The 23,920-nt window shown below is 34.4% G+C and overlaps 1 protein-coding gene and 1 long non-coding RNA gene across 8 annotated transcripts in view; one reads left to right on the plus strand and one right to left on the minus strand.

The window, feature by feature from the left end:
* Positions 1-23,920, minus strand: part of cmpy (crimpy) — a 278,714-nt gene that overhangs the window by 116,721 nt on the left and 138,073 nt on the right. The gene's annotated exons all lie outside the window — the stretch shown is intronic.
* LOC147910444 (uncharacterized) lies at positions 835-18,902 on the plus strand. Its single transcript, XR_015544059.1, has 2 exons — positions 835-4,626; positions 4,709-18,902. It is a non-coding gene; the product is annotated as an uncharacterized LOC147910444 (long non-coding RNA).

The following is a 23,920-nucleotide window of genomic DNA, read 5'->3' on the forward strand; positions in this document are numbered from 1 at the left end:
ATCGCTTGACACTAAACCTTTAGGAATTTATTATTTTTTAATAAACTTTACACTCAAGCATAAAATATCACTAAATGCGATATTCCATAATATAGAATACATAAAAATAGAGAGTAAATATATATCGCTCTATTTATTATTTTTTGTTCAAGTTTTTCAATCCGCAAGTATTCGAAATTCATGTTAATCTACGCTTACATAGTGCATGTTATTCAATACTTTACAGATCATTTCGCGTTCCGTTATAATTTTTCTAAAAAATCGTGTCACGCTTTTCTCTAGGCACAATATAACTTTTTTAAAATCACATTTGCTTTTCTCTTTCTTCTGGAAGTGACACAACGCTGCAGATCGGACAGCCGCGAGCGAATTTTATTTTTGCTTACGAATATCTGTTTTATTTTTGGTTCGCTATCAGCGCACGAGATCTGCCTCTTTCTTCCTTCTTCTTTTTTCATTTTTTTTTTTCTTCAAGCGCACAACACGTATTTCAAACGCGATGACGCGATTGATTTAATTAAAAAATCACGTCGCTAGGTTAATGTCATCGGAAATCGATGATCGCGATTGCGCGCGACGCTTGAAAAATTATAAGCTTCTCGCTCTTTCGCTTTCTCCTTTTTTTTTTCTCGATATGACATTTTTCTAACATTTGCCTGACGAACGAGCGAGTCATACCAGCGTCGTTATATCATACAACGACGTCCAGTGAAATCGTTGGGATTCCATTGAGCTCGCTATGTTTATAGGAAGGGGATAGAACTGTAGCGGTTGCACACACACCACACACACACACACTCACACACACATAACATGGCAAAAATTCGCGGGATACATTCTGTGGATGCGCTCACAATTTTCATACGCGAATGCAAGACGCTTTTTCAATATGGATATTTTTATCCGTTAGTCTAGACGCTCAGTTATCGATATGCTTCTTTGTTTAAATAGCGTCGCTTATCAATTTTTTCTGATTTTGTGAACTGATTAGTACGAGAAATATAAGTGACAATAGAAAAAATAAGAGATCGCATTAAATTTCAAATTACATGACTGTAATTAAATATCGAAATCAGATCACTTCGTTATTGAAATTACAGTTTTAATTATGAAGAAAATATATAAGATGTATGTATATTACGGAAAGAATGATTTTATTAAGAAAACTAAAATTACGCTGGATATAGATGGATCTGTGACGTTGACATGACATTCTACTAATAAAATATAATAATAGTTCCAATAGAACTCTCTTTCTTTCTCCCTCCCTCCCCTCCTCTCTGTCTCTCTTTCTCTCTTTCTCTTCATAGTTCTAGAGTTTCTTATAAAAGTAAAAAAAGTTCCACGGATTTTAAAGTAAAAAAGAATTAAAATTGAAGATATGACGTGCTAATTTTTTATTTAAAAAATGCAGACCTCTTTTTTATTTTTATAAGGAACTGTAGAACTATAAAAAGAGTATTACTGGAACTGTCATTAGTTTTTTAGATATTTTTTATAGATCTAAAAATAAATTTATTGGAAACTGAAATTATAACTGTTGCAATATCAAAATTTTACGCAGTATCTTTTTATGTATTATTATTTTTTGTTTTCAATAATTATTTTCTGTACTCGCAGCAAAATCGTTTTTTTTCATGTACATAAACATATGCAAAGAAAATCCATATATAATATACATATATATATATATGTATATGTAATAAAATAATGTCGTGAAATTTCAATTTCCTTCCCATATTTTCTTGTATTGTTACGATACATCTCCTAAAAAGTTAACAATACGAAACTACAAAACATACGGTTGCCGTATCAAACTTTCCAATTAGTCGTCGACATCGGATTTGAGATGATAGTCCGCTTACGAGCAGGAAGCATCTAGCAGAGATTAGAAAAGAGTTCCATTCGTATTATGAAAAGCGCTTTTGTTTTTAAAAACCACTTTAGAAAGCGTTTGATCCAAAACATGTGCCAATTACGAAACTCCGACAAAAGAAAAAGGGAGAGAAGAAAAGTTCGCGGAAGAAGGAATGGCAAAGAGCTAAATCTATCGATCGTCTGGTTGACTTCCGTCCGAAGGAAGCCGACAGTTTCCCTAAGTATCTAATAGTCGGATTAAGCTTGGCTTTGTCGAGGAGGACCGAAGCATTAAAAGCTGGGTAGGCATGGATATCGGAACTCAAAGAAGGTAGTACATCGAAAATCGATTGCCATCTAAACGACCGTCGTCACTTCTCGTGCTTAAACATAATATAATATACCTCCCTTGAACGATAGCACCATGACGGCATTAAAAATGACGCTCCGGTTGAGTGCGTTAATCGAACACAGCAGTCTCCATAAATCAATTCACTATGCTATCTCCTCGCGTGGCTGCATTGTCTACGTCACGTGTCGAAAGGATATGCATAATAATCAAGAGGATATTAATTTTATGTAAGTCTTGTAGTCTATTTTTTGCAAGTCTTGTATATGATATCGCAAAGATAACAGATGATGAAATCATCGTTGGAGGTGGTTTCACAAAACACAAGATACTCAAGATTTTATGTGTGTGTGTGTGTGTGTGTGTGTGTGTATACAGGGTGTTTGGAAATTAGTGATAAGTCTTTCGCACAGGTGTAGAATATACTAAACTGAGAAGAAAAGTCCTCCTCTACCATTTTACAATTTTCGCAATACTTAACAAGATATTAATTGCTAAAAATTGCCGAAAATAGGTCTTCAATAATTTTTTACTCGAATGCTATCAACTTTACAGAAAAACTGCAAAAGATGAAAATTATTTATTTTCTTTTCATAGAACTCTACGAATTTTTTAAAGAATTTTTTATCAATTTTTTACTGCATTTTCTTATTTTTTCTGAAAAATTCTAAAAAAATTACAATGAAAATACTGGAAATACAAAGGGACGTATAATCTTTCGAGTGAACAAAAAGCACGTGTTTGTTTGCATCTCATTTTTGTTTATTTTTTGCCACCACGCAGTATGGTTTGTTTATGATCCAGTGCAGTCATTGCACCAAATGGGCCCATGAAAACTACATATAGAGAGTTTAATAGCTACTTTTGTGACGATTGCCAAGACATTCTAATTTTTTTAATTTCATTTGCATTGCACGAGTGATCCATTCGCTTTGCCCAGAGAAGATCGGGTAAAGCGGATGATTTCTCTTTTTATATGTTTTAACTAAAACGACATATTAATATTCAAGTTTTCTAATCTTTTTTTATTTTATTTCAAAGTTAAGTCCTTTAAAAGATTTATGAAAATAAAAATGGTTTCTGATCTCAATTTTAATTGCGTCATTTTTTTCTTCTCAATCTTAACACGTTCATGTTGCCCAGGTTTCCTCTACATCTATATTTAAAAAATCTATTCTCCCCCTTTCTCGTTCATTTATGTACTAAATACATAAATGTACTAAAAAAATATAGAAGAAAAGCGTTATATATGACGTAATTCCATTTTCTATGGACATCTCAATTCTTTTCGAAAAGGAAGATCTTTGCTGATAGAAGGGCTTTTTCACTCGAGGCTCGATATACCCTTTCTATAGAGTGTACAATTTCCCACGTGCCTTTTCTCGAAATTCAACGAGAAATACAGGCAGCGGCGACGAAGCAAATTCGTTTCCCTCTGGACCGTCTTCTATTTGCGGTCAGTTAAAACATCACCTTAAATGCATGTTAAAAGTACTCTCTATATACTTGTTACACATATACATACGTTTGTGTCTTAAGTCCGTATCAGACTACCGATTCTGTAAGCCGACGCGACCAATAATGGACGAATCACATTGAATCATTGAGTCTTATCGTGATTGGTCCATTATTGATCGGCAGTCAAAGTTGGCAGTCGGGTCGACTTGCGATAGTCTGATACGGGCTTAAGAAGAAGCGGAGAAAACATCACCATCATGAACGAGAGTAGAAAAAGCCATTGCAACGCGAAAGAACGCTGATATACTCCGGCGCCGATCACGTAGTTATTGCTATTCTACTTTATCAGAAATACAATTTATTTATTAATCTCGGAGCATTCCACACACTTACCCCTGCAGCTGCAATCGCGCAATCTCCTATCGAGCGTTACGTGTCGTACATTTTTGTATGCACGTACATACCTAGCAATCACTTCCAAGTTATTTCGTGTACGATGCCATCAGCAATACCGATATCCATTTGATACTGCACGAATAGTACTCGCGCAAAATCGTATTAATTGAAGTTTCCAAGTGAGCGCAAACGTCAATCTTGTCTCGGGAAGATGATTCTCCGCCCTCGGAGACGAATTAACCAGAGGCACAATTATTGCGAGGAAAACCGACGGCGGCGCGCTTCTCGGATGGAAAGCTACCAATTCGTGAGTTAATTACAACCGGGGACGACGAAGTTCCCCTCTCGATCGCTCGTTAAAGCTTTTGATAGATAGATTAAATCCCCGCTTCGCCTCTATCGGATCGTTCAAGGACTTTTCCGTCGGAAAGTAGTCAGTCGCGCACATCCCGGCCTCCCGAAAGCCGATTTCGAAATTGAAGTTAAATAATTCCAATTGATTTTTGCGATAACGCGTCACGTCAAGACGTTTTGCACATTGTTCCGATCGAGTTTCTTTTGCCTGTGTATGTATTATGGTGCGGTTCGACACAACATAAAAATGATATCCGCCTGCAGCGACAATTTAATTAATCGCACGCTGTTTAGGTCCTCCTCGATTCGCAGCCCGCGGCGATATCTGTCATAAACATTTATATCGTTATAGACGTTATACACGTATGTGGACTTGACGTTAATTAATTACACTGCTTTGTATGACCCACGTAGTGCATTAATAAATATGGAAATGTTGAGTCTTGTTAAATCGATGTGCTATCAATATGTGTATAGGAACCATCGAGTTGAAAATGTGCTGATATTAATAATATATCAATAGATTAATAATAAACGTATGCGTTTATTTTGTCTATTAGAGTCTTAAAACGTCTTTTTACGGATTATTATTCCTTCGTGAATAATGTAATATCGATAGCTCGACTCATTAACGAATTCACGAATATCAGGATTGAGAAGTAACGAGTTTCTTGTAACACCGTTATCGTTACAGTTACTTTTTTAAGTAACGAATTGGTAACAACGATATTTTTTTAATAGTAACGAAAATGATAATGCAAGTAACATTTTTTAGACAACGATAATAAATATAATTATTACTTTTACCGTTACTTTTTACATATAAGGTGTGTATATATGTATACAGAACGTACATAAGTGAGTCTTAAAAGAAGAGAGTGTGATATTTGTGCGATTACACCATTCAGATGTCACTCTGAAAAAAAATGTCATCAAAATCCAATACTTTTTAAATAACGCTAACAGTAACAAGTTACTTTTTACAATTTGAAAATAACTTTTCCAATCTTGCGCATATCACTCTATTCATCACAAAATCACAGGATCACTATCAATAGGATATTAAAATTTAATAATATGACAAAGGATACACATACAAAATTTACAATTAAACCGATCATTTTGGTCTACTTAATAAATGTGACACGAAGCCATCATCATCATGTATTAGTTCATCATATATTTATAATGTAGCAATTCAGATATTTTTATTAATAAAAGAAATTGTATAAAAAAGTGAAATTGTATAAATAATAAAGTTAGTTTTAAAATGAAAGTTTTTATTTTTAATGATGTACTCATTAAGAATTCTTCTTGCAAATTATTCCTGGCCCTTCCTCCATATATCGAACTATACATTAACGTCAAAATTAAATACATATTGTAATTATAGTTTAATAGCAGAGATAGGAGGAGAGTCATAGAGAGAAGAGAAACATTTACATAACCTTCATTTTCGCGTGATCGCGAAAGCCAAAATTTACTATTGTCCCGTTTCGTCATGACACGTTTACGACTTTCATTCGAACTATCGTGCATCTTCGATGATGACTTGTTCCACACTTTCGTCTGTCGGCGAGAATAACTTTAGAGCATTAGCATATTGTACGTTTTACGATCTCCATCTTCTCTCAAATTTTGCGAGATCTCTTGCATAAATTAGCAAACAGCTTCATTAGGATAATATCCCTTGCTTTAAAAGTATTTTATTTTACAAATGCTATAAAAGCGATAAACATCTTCCCTCATTTTACTTTTTTAAAAGCAACTGATTGATTTACGTTGATCCGCACAGGCCAATTAAAGCTTTACCGATGATTGCGAACGGTACTTTGGCCACCAATACGAGCTCTTCCTCTTTCTTTGTTGTAGTTGACTGCAACATTTGCGCTTCATGCGACAAGATCACTTTACGATCGTGCACGTCGAATGACAAACCGCGACCATAAATAGTTCGTCAAGAATTGATAAATCGTGTAATATGTATACAACGATATTGCAACAGTGTAATGACCAAAGCTGGCAAAGTGCGCCCACAAAGGCACAATAGCCTGCCCTATTATGTCAAAATTTCATGTTAAAGTGACCTTATAAACGCGCTATTATTTAATAATGCAAAATAATGTAAAACGTATATAAAAATAATGATGCTATTAAAAATTATTTTATTGAAAGCCTCGTCCATAAATTAGATCAAATTTTCATTGCACATAATAACAAATGTTTTAAAAGCTTGAACGTATTTATTTTCATAACACGTTTGTAAGAGCATAAAGTGGATACGAGATAATTATTATTTTCCCAATATGATTCATTCTTTGGTAAATAGCAGGATGTATCGCGTGTGAAGAAAGATTTCGCGACTTTCGTGGAAGATTTGTGGTGAATCCGAGAACAGTAATTGCATCCTCCATGATAATCGGTCGAAGTTTCGGATCGTTTCGTCTGGTAAATGCCGAGCCGCATAGCTAATACGGCGCAACTCGCTATATTCTGGCAAGTCATATTTATGACTGCAAGTAATTTCCACGAACAGCAATTATAACTCCCAAGTTTGAACGTTGAAATATGTGGTCTTATGAAGTACCATGGTCATATTGGAAATATAATAGAATTAGTAACATCGCGCAAGCTCATATCGCGCAGTCATAATGTGCAGAGAGAAATTAAAAATACGTATATATAGGTATATATACGTATAATACATGGTCGCGAGCTCGGATAGCGGAATGAATCCGCTGATGTGCTATTTCAGTGGATTTGCAAGAGATTATAAAGTAATATCAATGTAAAAACTGACGTAGGGATGATTTATATTTTATACGCGATTAAAATTGTATGTGAACCAAGTCCCTATAATATCTTATTATACTAATTGAAGAAGTTTCACAACGAAGCAACAAGTCGAAAGAAATCTTATGAATAAATTATCGCAAATTGATAAATTATTGCTTTAATTATTTTTCTCATAAATAATTAATTTTTGGTATCTCTTAGATACTTAATTTTTGCAATCAGTTCTGAGAAAGAGTAGGAAAATCTTTCGTAACTTCATCTTCCCGTAAATTCATGTGAAACACTACATGCGTCGAGGAAGATATTCATGCATAATGAGTAGCAACGAAGCTCAAGGGAAAGTACAACGCTAGCGAATGTTGCCAGTAATATTTTACGATATGCGGGGAATGTTTTTTATTTCCATAGTCGTGCGACATCCTACCTTTCAAAGTCTTTTTATCATATCTGAAAGGTATCTAGTTAGTTCGTTGCATCGTTGCACAAACATTCTGTTTAAAAAAAAAAAGAAAGAAAATGCCTGAAAGCTCGGAGAAAAAAAAAAGATCGAATTCGCTCGAGAGTAAAGTTAGTTGATGGTAAAACGAACTCGTTTACGGAATTATAGGTAGCCAGTAGTTCTTTATAGGCGCGAAAAAAGAAGTAGTACTGCAAGGTAAACGAATAAAGTGCAAGAGTTATATTTATAGATCGAATGATGAATAGCTTACTGTTACTGTTTTGACAAGAAAGATGATTGATCATCTGATGATAAGTTTTAATTCGTTGAAAAATATTAAAATATAAATTTATAGGTATCGATACAATTGAATTTAGTTTTCGTTTTTTTAAACAACAAATTCATCTCTTATTACTCTTATTACTTTCTACTTTATACTAGAGATAAATGTAATTAACTCAACGCATTTACTTTGAGACAAATAATTGTCTATTCTAATGAAATTAATTCATTCTTGATTATTAATTCTCTGCAGAAAATTTCTTCAAGGATCTTTTAATAAAGACCATTACTTTAAGAGATCTTGATTCCTCGTGAAATTTCTAAATGCAAAGGGATTTGCAAATGGTAAATAATTTCCTTTGAATTCTCGTGGATTTCGAAAAAATACATCATTATCCAGATTTGTATAAAAGATCATTATGTTATTTTCCGGGCAAATAAGTTATAATATAAAGAAGAGTGTATGGAATATATTTCTCGAGGAATAGAAAAATTGCACAAATTTTATTTACCGCGTAAGTTTAAAATTACTTTCTGCCGTTCTTTGCTTCTTCGCATCATATCTGCATTCTATCACATTGAATTTCTGCCGTTCCCTTTCCCGGAACTGTCTAATCTCCGATTTATCCCGACGCAGGAATAACAGATTTGCTGTGCCTTGCAATAACGTTGTTGATGCTGGTGATTCCGAAGAAAGGAGTCCAAATCGAATTTTTCTCAGAAACCGGATATATAACGGTAAAAGCGCGGCAGTGCGAAGATGTCTTTCCGGGCTTAAGTCTCGGGTTTCTCTGCGGAAGTCTGAGGAGTGGCTTTCGACAAGAGAGAAGGGATAAAACTTTCGTGACGTCGATTCCAAGGAACCGACGAGGCTCCTCAAGACAGGCTCGTTAAACCCGGATCAGTCCTTATTCCATGCATCGTCCTTTCCTTCGCCCAAGTTTCCGGGCTTTTATTAATGCGAAATCACTGAGTTTCCGCTTTGGACTTTTTCACCCTCGTTTCTGGTATCTTTTCGCCAGCTGTCAGAGAAGTATGTGATAAACATCTCAGAATTGTGAGACACAGCAAATATTTAGAACAATAAGTTATCAAACAGATACAACACACTTAAATTCATATTGTCAAATTATACCTAATTAATTAATTTTAACCATTTCTGTAAGTCATCATTGCTCCTACTCAGTAAATCGTTAATTTAACTACACTGTTGGAAAAAATGTGTCGAATTTAATATAAATCACATGTTCTAAACGGTCCACTCAAATTTTTGGGTTAATTTAACACAATACATTAGAATATATTAAAAGGTTACACAAATATTATGTAAAAGAAACAAATACAAAAAAGTGACACTGACAAAATTTGTAAACAACTGTGGAAGCATTTTTTTTTAGTAAAATTAACATTTAAGGTACATTAAATTAATCTATATTTTATTCGTTCATCTTAGAACGTGCGTTTTAAAATACTTTATTTTTATGTTATTTGTACTTAGTCATAAATTGTTGTTCATTTTGATACTAAAAAATATTGAATATTATTAATTTAATAAAAAAATCTTCACATAATATAACGACATTATGTTAAATTAACTTGAATATGTTAAAAAATTCAATACAAACTGTTAACGAGAACATGAACGGATCGTTTCCAACATAAATACACAATGTCTTTTACTGTAAAACAATAAAGTTAAATCATTTAACTGAAGAAGATGAAAATAATTAAAAAGATGAATTAAATTTAACTCAAATTTAATTTATTACTTAATAATCGTAAGTGCATACGTTAATGAATGTTGTTTGCTTTGAAATTAATCACAGAAATAGATCGATCTACATTTTGAAAGTTAAAAATACATGAAAGTTAAAAATAACAAAATGTTAACTCTCGAGATTAAATTGCACCTTTGATATCTAACAATGTAGATTATTCCCGCAGTGCAGATATAGTGTGAAGAGAGCATGTGCAAAAAGGTGCTTACGTGTTAACATTAATAATTGAGATACTGACATGACATGTACCAACGTAAAAACAAAGTTTTAAAATCAACTTTTAACATTACAAAGTTTATCTCGTTACTGTATTTAATGAAAATTCGACAAAATTCATTATGTCAAACAACGTGTTGACACAGACAATGTTCAGTTTGGGACTGGAATTATTTCAACGACAGATATCCTTCCTCTCTTAACGACGAAATATCGAGGACAACAGCGCACAACAGAGGATAATCACGAATCACAAATTAGAGAACAGCGACCGGATTTCGGCTAATTAAGCTCAATGGCATCAAGCGGTGCCAATAATTGGATAAAGCTAGAGTGCCAAAGCGGGTCGATCGATTTTAGAGCTAGTTTTTTACGCAGAGAGAGAATTGTCATTACGTAAAAAATCTACCTAATTCGAGGAACGGCGAACGGGCAGCTGCGATTTAATCGGTACGATTACCGGAAGCGCGCTGGGGAGACACTGGAAAATGTAGCGGAACGACAGTAGCTCAAATATAAAAATAGAGCTGCGTGACTTTAACGAGCTCGAAGAATACATAACAATGCGGACGCATTACGAGCGCTCGGTCGCACGTCGTGTATCGGAAATGGCTGATGTATTTATTTATTCGTTACATTCATTAACACACCTGTCACACTCCTTCCTCAAAACAATGTAACATAACGACATCATTTCAAGCGATCTCTCGAGACGTGACAAGGCGATCTTCTTTGAGAATTTTTTATCTCTTTTTAAATGAAAGAAACTGTTTTCATTTCGAGAAAAATGAAGCTCGAAGATTAAATGCTGTAACTTATTTTCAATAATATATCGTTGTAGGTACAACTGGTCCGTAATATATATATCTGTGCAATGGAGATAAAAATATTTACGTTATTACGATATTCAAAGAAGAATGCACATGCATTGCGTGAACCGCAGGTTATTTCCTTTCGGCAAGAATCCACGTGTTTATTCTCTTTTGCAACGAAAAACATATCGATCTCCCTGATTGATAAATTGAAAACATACAGAGTACATACGTTATGAAACGTAATTCCGATGTGCAGCGAAGAATAATTGGCATGCGCTGACGCAGTCCGCGTCAGTTGAAAGCAGGAGAGGAAACAGGGACGCAGACAGGGAGGGACAGAGGAGGATATAGGTTTGCACATTTTGCTTCACGTCTATTTTCGTCCGGCATGCTCGCGTAACCACCCGTTTTAATCACGCCATTAATAGACATCACGTACATATGTACGTACACACCACAAGTGCTCCGAGCCGATCAGCTGAGCCAGATTTTACCTTGCGAAAGATCGCGTTTACAAACGTCACCGTTCCTCGCCAGGCGGTTTACTATCGATAAACGCGACGCAAAAATATTAAACCTCATGCCGTACGACTGGTCAATGTTTATTCCGTTTATGCATCCGATTCTGATATTGTATACAAAAGTATAAAAAAATAAAAAGATAAAAGAGTATTTTAGAAACAACCGTAATTTAAAATTAGATTGACGAGAATGTAAACCGATTTAAAAAAATAATCCTATTTTCGTTCAAAGTGGATCTTGGTGTTTGATATATGCAAATATATATTTTCTTTAATCTTATAAACCGTGCATCAGTTTGTTGGATTTGAAACACAATCGTAAACTAAAGCTGAAATATTAGATAAAATTAAATTGATTGTTAATTTTAAGACTGAGGTCAATTTATTGCAAAGAATATTATCTTAGCCTTATCATTATTAATTATCATTATTAAAATTAACAATCGATCTAATTTGAGATATTAATATTTCAACGTGCAATTCATAAAACGAAAAAAATATATTTTTTTAAATTGACATAGTATTATTAAGCTAAAATCCACTGACCGAAAATAAGATTATTTCTTTTAGAAGATACTTCTTGGTATATTTATTCTCTCTCTTTTTTAGATATGCGATAATTTACTTGTCTTTTTACGTTCGTCTGCTTTACATTGAAACATCACATATATATACTGTAAAAATATAGAAATTGAAAAACACAGCAGCAGAATAATTACACAGCAGTATTTAGAAATGACACTTATTTTGAATTTTTCTTAGTATTTGATAATTATGGCCATTTGCTATTTTTCCTCATCGTATACTCTCTCTAGAAGATTTGATGCTAAGAGCTGATAAGAGCTCGTCCACGATGCCATAATCGAATGAATGCTTAGATAGAAGAGGGAAGCGACGCTAAGTTAGATTGGCGGAGTTACGCGCATCGAATTTGAATTGCTGCCGCGAGTCAGTAAATTTGATCGAGACGATCGATCGGTCGCACGACTCTTGTCGGGCAATGCAATGAGTGTTACTTTGAGCGCTCCTGCGCTGTATAACAGATTTACAATTATCGAAGAGGAATCCATTAGCGTAGCCGTACAGCGTAGTTATCAGTCTGTCATGGAATTACTTTCGGATTAGTCTGACGCGCGCGGAATTACACGAAGCTTCGTAATCCCATGGTGTATCCAGACTATCTGGGCATTAGACAGATAGTCGGATCCTATTGGCTCTTTAATTAAGTTTATACGCGCAAGGAAAACTACATTGCCGTTAAGAGATGTTGAATTAAACAATGTAAAAAGGATGGATAAAACTATTCTCTCTATCTCTATTTTTATAAATATCTCTATTTTTTATAACGCTTCTGAGTTTTATACGCTTGTAACATTTTGTAAAATAATCGTACATCTAACAACAAATTGTTCTTTAGTTTCAATTCTTTGCGTACACTGAACTATAAACGTACGTAAATAACAACAATACCTGTAGCACAATATTCCACAGTATTATTTAGAAGACACTTGGTGTAAGTTCGTAAGACCCGAGGCAGAAGATATGAAAAAGGACCGTGAATCAACGGTGACTTTAACGGCACGAGTCTCGCTCCATCGAAGCGACGTAGCAGCTTGGGATCCGTAAGGAGACGAGCAGAATTCGGTATTAGCCGCGCGGCAGCACACTTTTTGTGTCGGGACTAATGGCGTCTGGCGCATATAAGCCGTAACCATCGATGAGAATAATCTCGTCTGAACCACCCTACCGTTCCCTTTTCCCGGCCACGAACCATACCCAAGTTATAGGAGGGAAAGAAGGGTCCTGTAGAAAATCCAAGATTAGTCGAGGCTACAATACGAAACGCACACGAGATGAACAACGGATGAATGCTACTTCGCATTAATCCTAATAAAGAATATTTTCAAAGTTCGATAGAAGCTCTCTTTAATCTTCCCTTTTCGTAGTATTGCATTATTTCCTTATTACAAATAAAGCATTTTACAGCATTAATGGCACATGAAGGATTAAAAGTGCGTCATTAAAAAACATACGTGTACAGAGAGAAAGACACATCGGGGAATAAAGGGGAAAAATAGAAAAAAAAATATGTCCTTTGTCGACGATCAAATTTCTCAAATGAATACATTAAATATCACGGCTGTAGTTCTCCTCGCGCCGATTACAAAAGAATAATTGCGCGGAAATATAAATTCGTCATGATCGCTAATGATAAAGTATAAGTTGATAGAAGGTTTACACTCGTCACGATTTATTGTGTGTTAGCCTTTCAATATTTTACCTTTGCTCGTATTCGTTATATTTATTCTCATTTTGAATATTACACAGAAATTGGTTTGAAATAAAAGCGGTCAGTGTAACGCTTTCAAATAGTTTTATAACATTTCGATTGAGCCAATTTATCTTCTATACGCGGTCGACATGCAAAACCACTGGCAGAGAAATTCTGCTACCGCGCGACGCGAGTCGATAGGGTTAATCAACTTTTCCTCGCGACGCTATTATTAACGGGACGGTGTTACCGACGCGATAACGGGCGATAATCCATCTGTACATTAGCTTCGTTAATGGCAACGACAACTCCGCCTGCCGGTTCCCAATCGTCGATCAATCGACGCTTAAAAATAAACGGTCCGTCGCTCGCACATCGATAACGTCAATTACATTGACAGCATACTGAATGTGCAGCCTGTCATTATAGATTTCCAGCATTTAACGAACATATTAATGTGATCCTTCTCCCCGCTCACTCCCTTTCTCCCTCCCCCCCCTTCTCTCTCTCTCTCCTCTCTCTCTCTCTCTCTCTCTCTCTCTCACACACACACACACACACACACACACACATCTCTTTATCGAGTAAATATTTAACCGACCGTAATTCGTACAAAACGACAGTTCGCGTCCGCGGAAACAAACGTGGCCGACACCGATCGCGTTCCAATGTTGCGGTTCTAAAAGCGAACGACGTGTAACGACCGTGTAACGTTCGCTCGAGATTATGTGCATTCGGAATAGAGATTAAGTTGGACCCGTTCGGAAAAAGGACACGATGAAACATTGCATCGCTAACCTCTGCAATGCCACCTTGATTCGTTCGGATTGACTCACTTCGTGCCACAGCTTTTATTTGACCAATACACTCGACGATGTACAGTTGGATTTTTTATTCGACATACGGAAATCTTTCTCTTATCTATTTACGATATAAATTCCTCGGTTGACAATAGTTTAAATACTCGAAATACAGAGTAAAGAAGATCACAGACTATACGTATATAACTCGTGATGAGTGTCGTTTTTAATAACGCTCCTTGGAAATGCGGGAATGAAATACAATCGTTTTATCTTGTCGTAAGGTAACAAAGCAATGATGATCGCCCCTCGTAGTGATTTTACAAGTGTTTGCTTGGTACAAACGAAGAAGTATTTCTTCAAGTATAATTAAAGAAATTGTAGTCGAAGTAACGGTAAAGAAGACAAACGACCAGTCGCCATAGTTTGTCGTCAGTGCGAACAAAATACACTCATTTCTTCAATCTTTGCAATGTCGCCGTTCCTCTCTTCCGGGAAATGTAGTAGTAAGCAACGTGTATAGATATGTTTCCTGTCAGTTCATTTTAACCTCGCACTCGCACCTGCGTCTGGCAATTAAACGTTATTTATACGTACAAGAATGATTAGAAAAAAATCCAGTACTTGTGCATTAATCTGCTAAATGCAAAACGCTGCACACTCGCGTCTAGGAATGTGACTAATTGATCAAATGAATCGTTCTAATTACAGGGCACGATTATACAATAAATAAGTTCAGTTCTTGCCAACGAAATACCATCGTGCTAATTTAAATAAAGAAACGTACGATGCTGTAATCTGTTTTATTTCATTCTTTTGCGCTAACTGCCGATATGAGCATATAAATATCGCGATACGAAAAATATTCCATCGATTTTCGCCGCGGACACTTTTACTAAAATTCATTTTATTTAGTGTCATCGGAAGCTACAAAGTATAAAATTAATGTCATAGCGATAAAACGTGCAATAAAATTTATGGAATAAAAAGATATTAAATTCAATAATTAAAAAATATTTTAATAAAAAAAGCTGTTAAGAAACTTTTATAAGTGTCAATGTATTTAAATGTGACAAAAGTCTTTCAAAAGTTTACTTTGTAAAAAATATTCCTCTTATAAATATACAGGGTGCGTCACCAAAATCCGGACAAATCGAACACTTCCTTGTCGTGGCAGCCTCAGAGAGCCTCTTTAATGTGTACGATTTGTATCGAAGGTCCTCCTCGGCAATTCGACGCATTGTTGGCTCGCTTACACCAACAATCGATGCTAATTTTCGCAACGATTGTCTTGGATCATCCGAAATCAGCGTTTGAGCTCTTTCAACGACTGCAGGGATCCTCGTGGTGTGTTTTTTCGAGTGACTCTTCCTCGCTGGCATACTGGAACCTTCATTGGACTGTTCTAAAGCCGTATATTTTGCCATAACGTCATAAACAGTGGATCTCGGGTATCCAAAGAACCGAATTATTTCCGTTGCTGAGCGCCCGGCGCGAAGGTCTTCGATGATCGCGCCTCTTCGATTATACTCCGCACTTGGTTTCAACATCGCGGCCATTTTGAGAATATGACTGTTTACTAGAAGCATCAGGCTTTCTAGAACGCCAATAACAATCTCTGGCGGAGGCACAGTATAGCGGAAAATTTGAATTAAAATTTGTCCGGATTTTGGTAACGCACTCTGTACATATTTAATCTTGGATGCCGAATTATAGATATCCATATTCGTAAACGCGTTCGTGATCGAACAGTTCGTGAGCCATCAAATTCGATAGTGAACATTCACATGTATTAACACGCCGACGGAGCAGCATCGGTATAATTTACTCTCATTAGAAAACGACCGGAGGGAGTATTATTATCTCATAAAGAAGCCCACGTGAGCGGAGGGTGGCACAAACCATCGGGTACAACGCGACTGAATCTTAATTAGAAAATTCATTTTGGACGTCGACGGTCCTTAGGGGCACTGGAATTTCAGAAATTCCTTGTTACACACACCTTCAACTCTCGCCATCGCCATCGTCGTTTCACCTCCCTCGTTTTTCGTCCAATGTGCTCGCACATTGTGCTCCCTCCTCGCGGGACGGTCTGCTTAATATTAAACTTGCACGACGTAACGTAAGAACGTCGGGAACGTCTCTGCGGTCAGTGACGAGCGCGACTAATTACTCTCGTATTTCATTCTCCCTCGTAACTCCCCTCGTTAACTTTCTGCGGGCCAGCGGATCGGACAGAAGTGCCCGATCAAATTTTCCGCGAGTTTGGTTCGCCGCAAGCGGTTAAATTTTCGCAGCTATATCAGACGCATTAATTAGCGCATAATTAAAACCTTGTAATTGGATCTATGTTGTAATTAATAACTCATAATTGATGTTAGTCGTAATTAATGCCTCGTTATTGGAATATTTCTTCACGCCCTTCCTCGTTTATTCCTCACTTTTCCCTCTTATCTCTCTCTCGCTCTCCCCTCTCATCCCAACTTCATCTACTTCGATTTCTCCCTTCATTCCTTTTAAACGATACTTCGTGATTCTACTCGCTCATTGCGAATTTGGATTCGATCTCTGCCTTCTCTCACGCGCAAACAACTGCGTATGTCCCATGTTCTCGTCTCTTTCGCCTCTTTCGTGACTCTCATTTATCTTCCTGTGCACTTTAAGCGCGCGTAATTAATGGATAGCCGAGCCAAATAAGTTCACGCCGCGGGAGGACGTTAAGGAGCGAGAAGCGAGGCCACGATATTTCCGCAACGATAGCACGCAACCGGTTCATTTTAATTAGGCTGTTAATCGCTACGCACGCGGACGGATGATTGATTTTGGCGGAAATGCGCTCTATTGCGCGTCGTTAATTAACTCGACGAACAACGAATACGACGACCTGAGAACCCATGACCTGATTGAGTCTTCTGCACGTGATCGCGTTTACAAGAAGAACATCTTCGATCATAAATACACTGCGGTATTTTTAAGAATGGTTCGCATGTAGCAAAATCAAATAATATAAATGTAAAGTGCATATATATATTTATACATATTAAATTAATTTATATGTATATTCAAGTTGCATTAATTGTATATTATGTTTTATACAATATTAAGTGAAGAATTTTATTCGCTTCACAAGCCTTTGTTTAGAAAGCGTCCGTTATTACGGAGAGAATTTGACGAAACTCGCATGTTATACAACCCTTTTGACACACAAAATGTAATTATGTTTAATTTTTGTTCGTCTTTGTAATCATGCATACCCGCATTGATGGATCTTTCTGGAGCTGAATTCTTGGAAATACAATATTGTATAATACATATTTCTTGTTAAAAAAAAAGCAGCGTTATATGTAAAATATAAATCTAAGAAATAATTAAATATTTTTAATTATATAAACTATTGTATTTTAATATTTCACATATTAACTTTCACAATTAATAGAATCGTTATACTTAATTTTATAATATCAAATTATACCCAAAAATTTAAGAGTTATTTTTAATTATTTCTTTGGTTGTCGCTATTTTCAATATATATATTGTTAATTGAAGAAAATGTATTAAATTTGATTCAAATTTAGTTTGTTATTTATTAAGCACGTGTGTTAATACAGATAATATTTATTTGAAACCAATTATAGAAATAAAAATTGATTCAGATTCAAAACACATATAGAAGTTAAAAATAACAAAATATTATTTAACTCAAGCAATTTGGTTACCGTTGCTTGATTCTTTGATCAGTATAAGATCAATTTTTGTATTTCATTTCATCCTTACCTTCTCATACATGTTATTTTTCAAAAATGAGCAACGTAGATCGAGCTGGGTGATACTTTCATCATCTCTCTAAGAACACAGATTGGTATCCCATAACGTTACCCATTGCCGACAGAAAAGACGAAACTACTACTCGCGTGATTGCCGATGTCTCATATACAGTTACCTTTTATTTAACTCGGTAGCCAAGAGATATCGACCCTTAATATAAATGTTAAGCATGTTATTAGCTAAGTAGATATATACTCTGGTATAAGCATCGAGCTCAGAGCCCCGTAATCTCAATCCACTTTCCGTGGAACGAGGTATCATCGATCGATCGGTCTCTAGCTACCTGACGTACGTACGTACTACGTTTTACATTTTTGACGTGGGATGCTCAGTCAGGCTTGTCGGCAGCAGTGCGGCGGCATTCTATTCACTTGAACGATCATGAGAACCAATGTACAGCCGGATGCATCGTCGAGACAAGATCGCAACCGTTAACAAACGGCGTGTGCGACCGCCGACAAAGAGAGTCTGGGATATCGAAAGAGAAAGATATTCCGCAATGTTGCAAGAAGTGTTCTATCGTTAACCTCACTTAAAATCAGCTTGAGTTATCATGTGATCGAAAAATTTCTGGTGTACATTAATAAGGTAAATGTACCAATTAGTGAACATGAATTATTAGACGATGTGGTAAAAATTTATATGTATTAAGTTTAATGATATAAATGTTATTAGCTAAGTAGATATATACTCTGGTCTTTAATAATACAATATATATTCTAAATAAATTCGATTCTAAATAAATTCGTCTTATTAAATTTCTTATTAAGTTTCAAATAGATATCATCGTATTAACATACGTGCTTAATACATAATAAACTAAATTTGAATCAAATTTAATACATTTTCTTCAATTAAATTTTAACTCCATTATTTTAATTAAATTAACAGTATATATTGGAAATAACAAATCTATTTAGAATAGTATATCATTAAAAATTTAATATTTAGAATTTTTGTTATTTTATCCAATAAATTGGGTCGTGTAACTCCACTAATTGTCCAATAACTGTACACATTTATCTTATACACTGTTAAATTCATAATGTCGAATTATACCCAATTTGAATTATTATTTATAATAATTTCTGTAGATCGTCACTGCTCCTACTCAACATGATAATTTAATTAAAACAATGGAGTTAATCAATTTAATTCGGAAAATGTATTAATTTATCTCAAATTAGTTTATTATTTACTAAGCTCTACATGTAACGATTCAGAGTCTCTTCCATGTTGAATACTTATTATGACAACCATGTAATTGTTATAAGTTTGTATCAATAATTGAGATTATTACATCGTTCAAAAAGAATCAGTCTTGAATTACTGCTAATATACTCTATATTTCATGTATTAATTATATTTACTTCATAGATTATAAAAATGCTCTTAATGTAATTGATTGCGACTTTCATCTTAATTTAATTTAATTTAATTTGACGATTGAAAGAATTATTAATTTTTATTGAGGATGGCTTAAAAAACGTACCTTAACTTTAATACTTTAACTTCAACAGTGCACAAATTATGAATTTATCTCGTTCACTTGCATTGCAAATCGTTAGTACAATTCTTTGAAAAATTTGGATAAATATACGCTATGCGAAAGATAGTATCAATATCGCGCTATCGATATCGATAGAGATTGACGAAGTTTACGCGTACAAGAGTATATTGAAGTCCCGCCGGAAAACTTTCAGTATCTTCAAATCCCTCGACGAGAAAAGTTGGTCTACGCGGAATCGATGTTCTACCTTGACCATCTTCATCGACATATAGTCGATAGAGTCGATACTGGATAAATAATGCATAAAACGTCGGATTTGAATACATTGAGTATTCAGGGGATCTTGTTAACACGAACGACATAAAATATAACTAAATCAGACATCTTGTTATCAAAAAATCAATCAAAAATTAACACAAATCACAAATATAATATTACAAGTATTATTAAGGAATATCAAATTTCAAATATTATAAATTTGAGAGATGTCAAAATTTACATTTGCATCTTGATATTTAATTAAGTATCTCGGTTACAACAAAGATTTGATTTTATCATTTATTAATTAATTTTATTTGTTAATTTCATTATTCTATTTGATATCCTGCAAAATATATCGCTTCTATCTTCCAACATAAAACTGTCGGATATATAAGGGTCTGCGAACATCTCATATTATATGATTTACGTTATAAATACTCGCATTACCATTCTCGGGTTAAAAAGATCCAATACATCACACGTGCGCGCCAAGGCTAAAATAAATGACATAAATACCGCGATCGTGTTTGCGAGCCGCTATTTGCATTCGCTGTTTATAGCGAGCGAAGTGCGCCGAGATTGCGAAAGATTTCGTCAGGTACGAGCGTTTTCTATCATCGATATTAAAGGGAGAAAGTTTCCGTGTTTACGTTCAGCGACGAAGTAATACGTCGAGTTTTCACCTGCCGCAGTTCGTCCTTCGATATCCTTAAAATCGCTCGCAGGTAGAGTGACGTCACGTCGAGGTGGCCGCCGCGGTAGAACCGGTTGCTGGCCGAACGAAAACCGCTAGCCGCGACCTCGACTCCGCGACGAAACACGTCGCAACCTTATGAGATCTTCTCTTGCTGCACGTGCAGGATCGAAAGCACGTTCGGTTCCTCACGTGCGCTGTGCATCGGATATTAATCATCAGCAATGTCGTCAGACCGTTTGATCGTCTTTCCATATATGTTTCATCTTTTCATACATACGCGACGACTGAATATTCTTAGCGATGAGAAAACGAGCAATAAATGATAGTGTAATTCAAAATATTCGAGAGATTCGTCACGAATTTTTCCTATAAGTAACGTACCGAAATGATGAATAATTTTTTGAAATTGTGTAGAACGTTCTAAATTTTGTTCGAAAAACTTCAATTAAAGTGTAACTACGTTTAATTATATCCCCCATTTCCCCTAATCGCTATTTTTTACGAACAAGTTTTTGGACCCTTCGATAGGGTCACCCCTTTCCCTTTATCGCGGTTTTTCCTGCGAAAAAGTTTTTTGACCCATAATAATAAAAAGATACGTAACTTATCACGTAGGTTCTATTTGAGAAGCGCGTACATTCTTAGAGCATTTTTGTACCTTTTTTTAAAAAGATAATCTTTTATACTAATGATATATAAAATTTTGTAGAATTTAACTTAGCACCAGTTGTTGATGTCAAATTTTTTATACAAATAATATATATAATTAAAATTGAGTAAATAACAAAGATAGTGCCACTTTGATTTTTATTACACTAAAATGCAATTTTACAAAAGAAAGAGGAATATACAGACATATTTCATATATAATTATAATTTCATATAATTATGTATGTTTATGAATATTTACACGTTTTTGTGTATGTTTACACATGTTTATACATATTCATGCGTGAAAAATTTTTTACCGGGAGCGTATAATTTCGTTTTCATTTGATCTTCTTTTGTTTTTACTAATGGTAAGTTACAAACAAATAGAAATCGATGATCAATAAATCGTTTTTCATTTCCTAGTTTAGTTAACAAGTATCAGTGTATAATTTCGTTTCCATCCGATCTCATTTTGTTATATAAATATTAAGTTATAAACAAATGGAGATTGAAGACGAATAGATCATTATCATCTTCTAATAACGTATCTGAATCCGAAAAGTTACAGATCTGGACTTTGCGTCGCAATATCTCCGCTTGTAGGATACGAAGGGAAAAAAAGTAAAAACACGTATAATACAATCGGAGTGTAAATTATTCATTAAGTATAAAATTTAAAATTCGATCGAAACAGCCTTTATTGAGATTAGATAATCTGGCAATTCGCCAGCTCGCATGAAGGAATATGGCAGTATCTCGCGCCATGTCTTAGCGCTGAGACTCTATCATGTCTCTAGACTTAGCAGAATATTGGAATCATAAAAATTAGTTTAAATTCAATTATTTTGTAATTCAAAAGACGAGATTACAGCTGCAATATTAAATACGTTATCATATTCGTGGCATCGCGTGAGTTAATTTTTACACCAATTATATTTTTTACGAGAATTATATCCTTTCTGGAGTATCTATTCTCTGCGAAATGCACTTTTCTCTTTTTTTCCTCCTTCCTTCTCTTCCTATTCAATTCTTATCCTTTTATTCCGTCGTTGCAGTAACTAAAAAGTAAAGATAACACAGACCATCTGGCAAACATGAAATAATACTAGCGGCTAAAAGTTTTTTAACAGCTAAGTTCAAGTCCGCAAAATTTTTCTTCCCGAGAGCAAAGAATTATGCACTTGGCTCGCGAGAACTCTTCGCAAATTCAATCTTACCGAGTCGTCGTCAATTCCCGGTTGCCATATCTATTCCTTTGCATTCGTATTCTATGTCATGTCTATATATCGTGTTATTTTTAATGTCTCGATGTCATTCATGCTCAATTTGATACGCTTTTTATAATATTTTGCATTTTCTTCATAATTGAAAATTACTAAATGTTCAATTTCATATTTTTTAATTACTATTAAAAGTAAAAAAAAGACGTTGATTTCACGTAATTTTACATATTTTTCTATATGTATTCTCACAGAAAGATTATACCGAAATATTTGCTTCACAGATTATCTTTGAAAAATTAATTCTCGTGATCCATGTTTTGAAAATTGAAAAATTATACAAAAAAAAATATTTTAAGACAGTGCAATATTATCTAAAAGTATCAGTCAAATGATCAACCAAAAATTTAATATCAGTTAATATTATTCAAAACATTTTTAATGATATTAATCCATGAATACATCCAGAAATCAATTACAAAAAGGAAAACAACAAATAATTTGGATTATAATGATTTTATGCGATAAAATAACCATTTTTGCTGCAATTTTAGGTCAATAGCTTTTAAACGAGTAAATGGCTTCAAATAAACTTTAGCACAAATATTCATTATCGTATAATTATTATTAGTACATATATATATAAAATTCGATTTAATTCTTAATGTTTCATTAGTAAATAAGTATTACAAATTGCGATTTTACATAAGAATCAAGACAAATAATTAAATAACTTTTGAACTAACAAAAAAATCGCGCTCAACTTTACACAGATATACTCAGACGTAAGATAAAACAATTTAGGAAATTTTTATGTTTTTGGTATTGTTTTTAGATGTGACACATACATCCTTAAGACTTTGAGCCCTTCAACTAAATAAAAACGTATATATTGGGTCGGGGAAAAAGTTTCTTCGTATTTTTTAATTCAAAATTGTATATACAATATCTTCGTGAAAAATAAATGAAATTTCAATTTAAAAAGAGAGTTTTAAAACTTGAAATCTCTACTTTCGAAAAATTACTATATTTTTTCAGTTTCTGTGAGTTTGATAATTTTTACATCAAAAAAACTGCGAGCTGAAAAAGATGAAAATTTTTCTTTTCACTTTGAAGGTCTCTCACGTGTCCAAAAAAAATTTACAAAAATTTTCGACTACCTATCGTAAAAGCTCGAAGCTTTGCCTGCAAAATCATTTTTTAAAAATGTTCCTATGATTTTTTATTACTGAGTTATTCGCAAATTAAGTAAAGGAGCATTCTAACTTTGATTGCTCGTAACTCCGATAAAAATCATCTCACCGCAATTTAAAAAACAGATTCTTAAAGTCTAAAACTTTGCTCTAACGAATAATATAATTGTAACGAAAATTTTGCAACAAATGAAAAACTTTTGCAAAAAATGTTTTTTAAATACGAAGAA

The sequence above is a fragment of the Acromyrmex echinatior genome, chromosome 2 (assembly GCF_024713525.1).
Source record: "Acromyrmex echinatior isolate Ae372 chromosome 2, ASM2471352v2, whole genome shotgun sequence".
NCBI classification, from domain to species: domain Eukaryota; kingdom Metazoa; phylum Arthropoda; class Insecta; order Hymenoptera; family Formicidae; genus Acromyrmex; species Acromyrmex echinatior.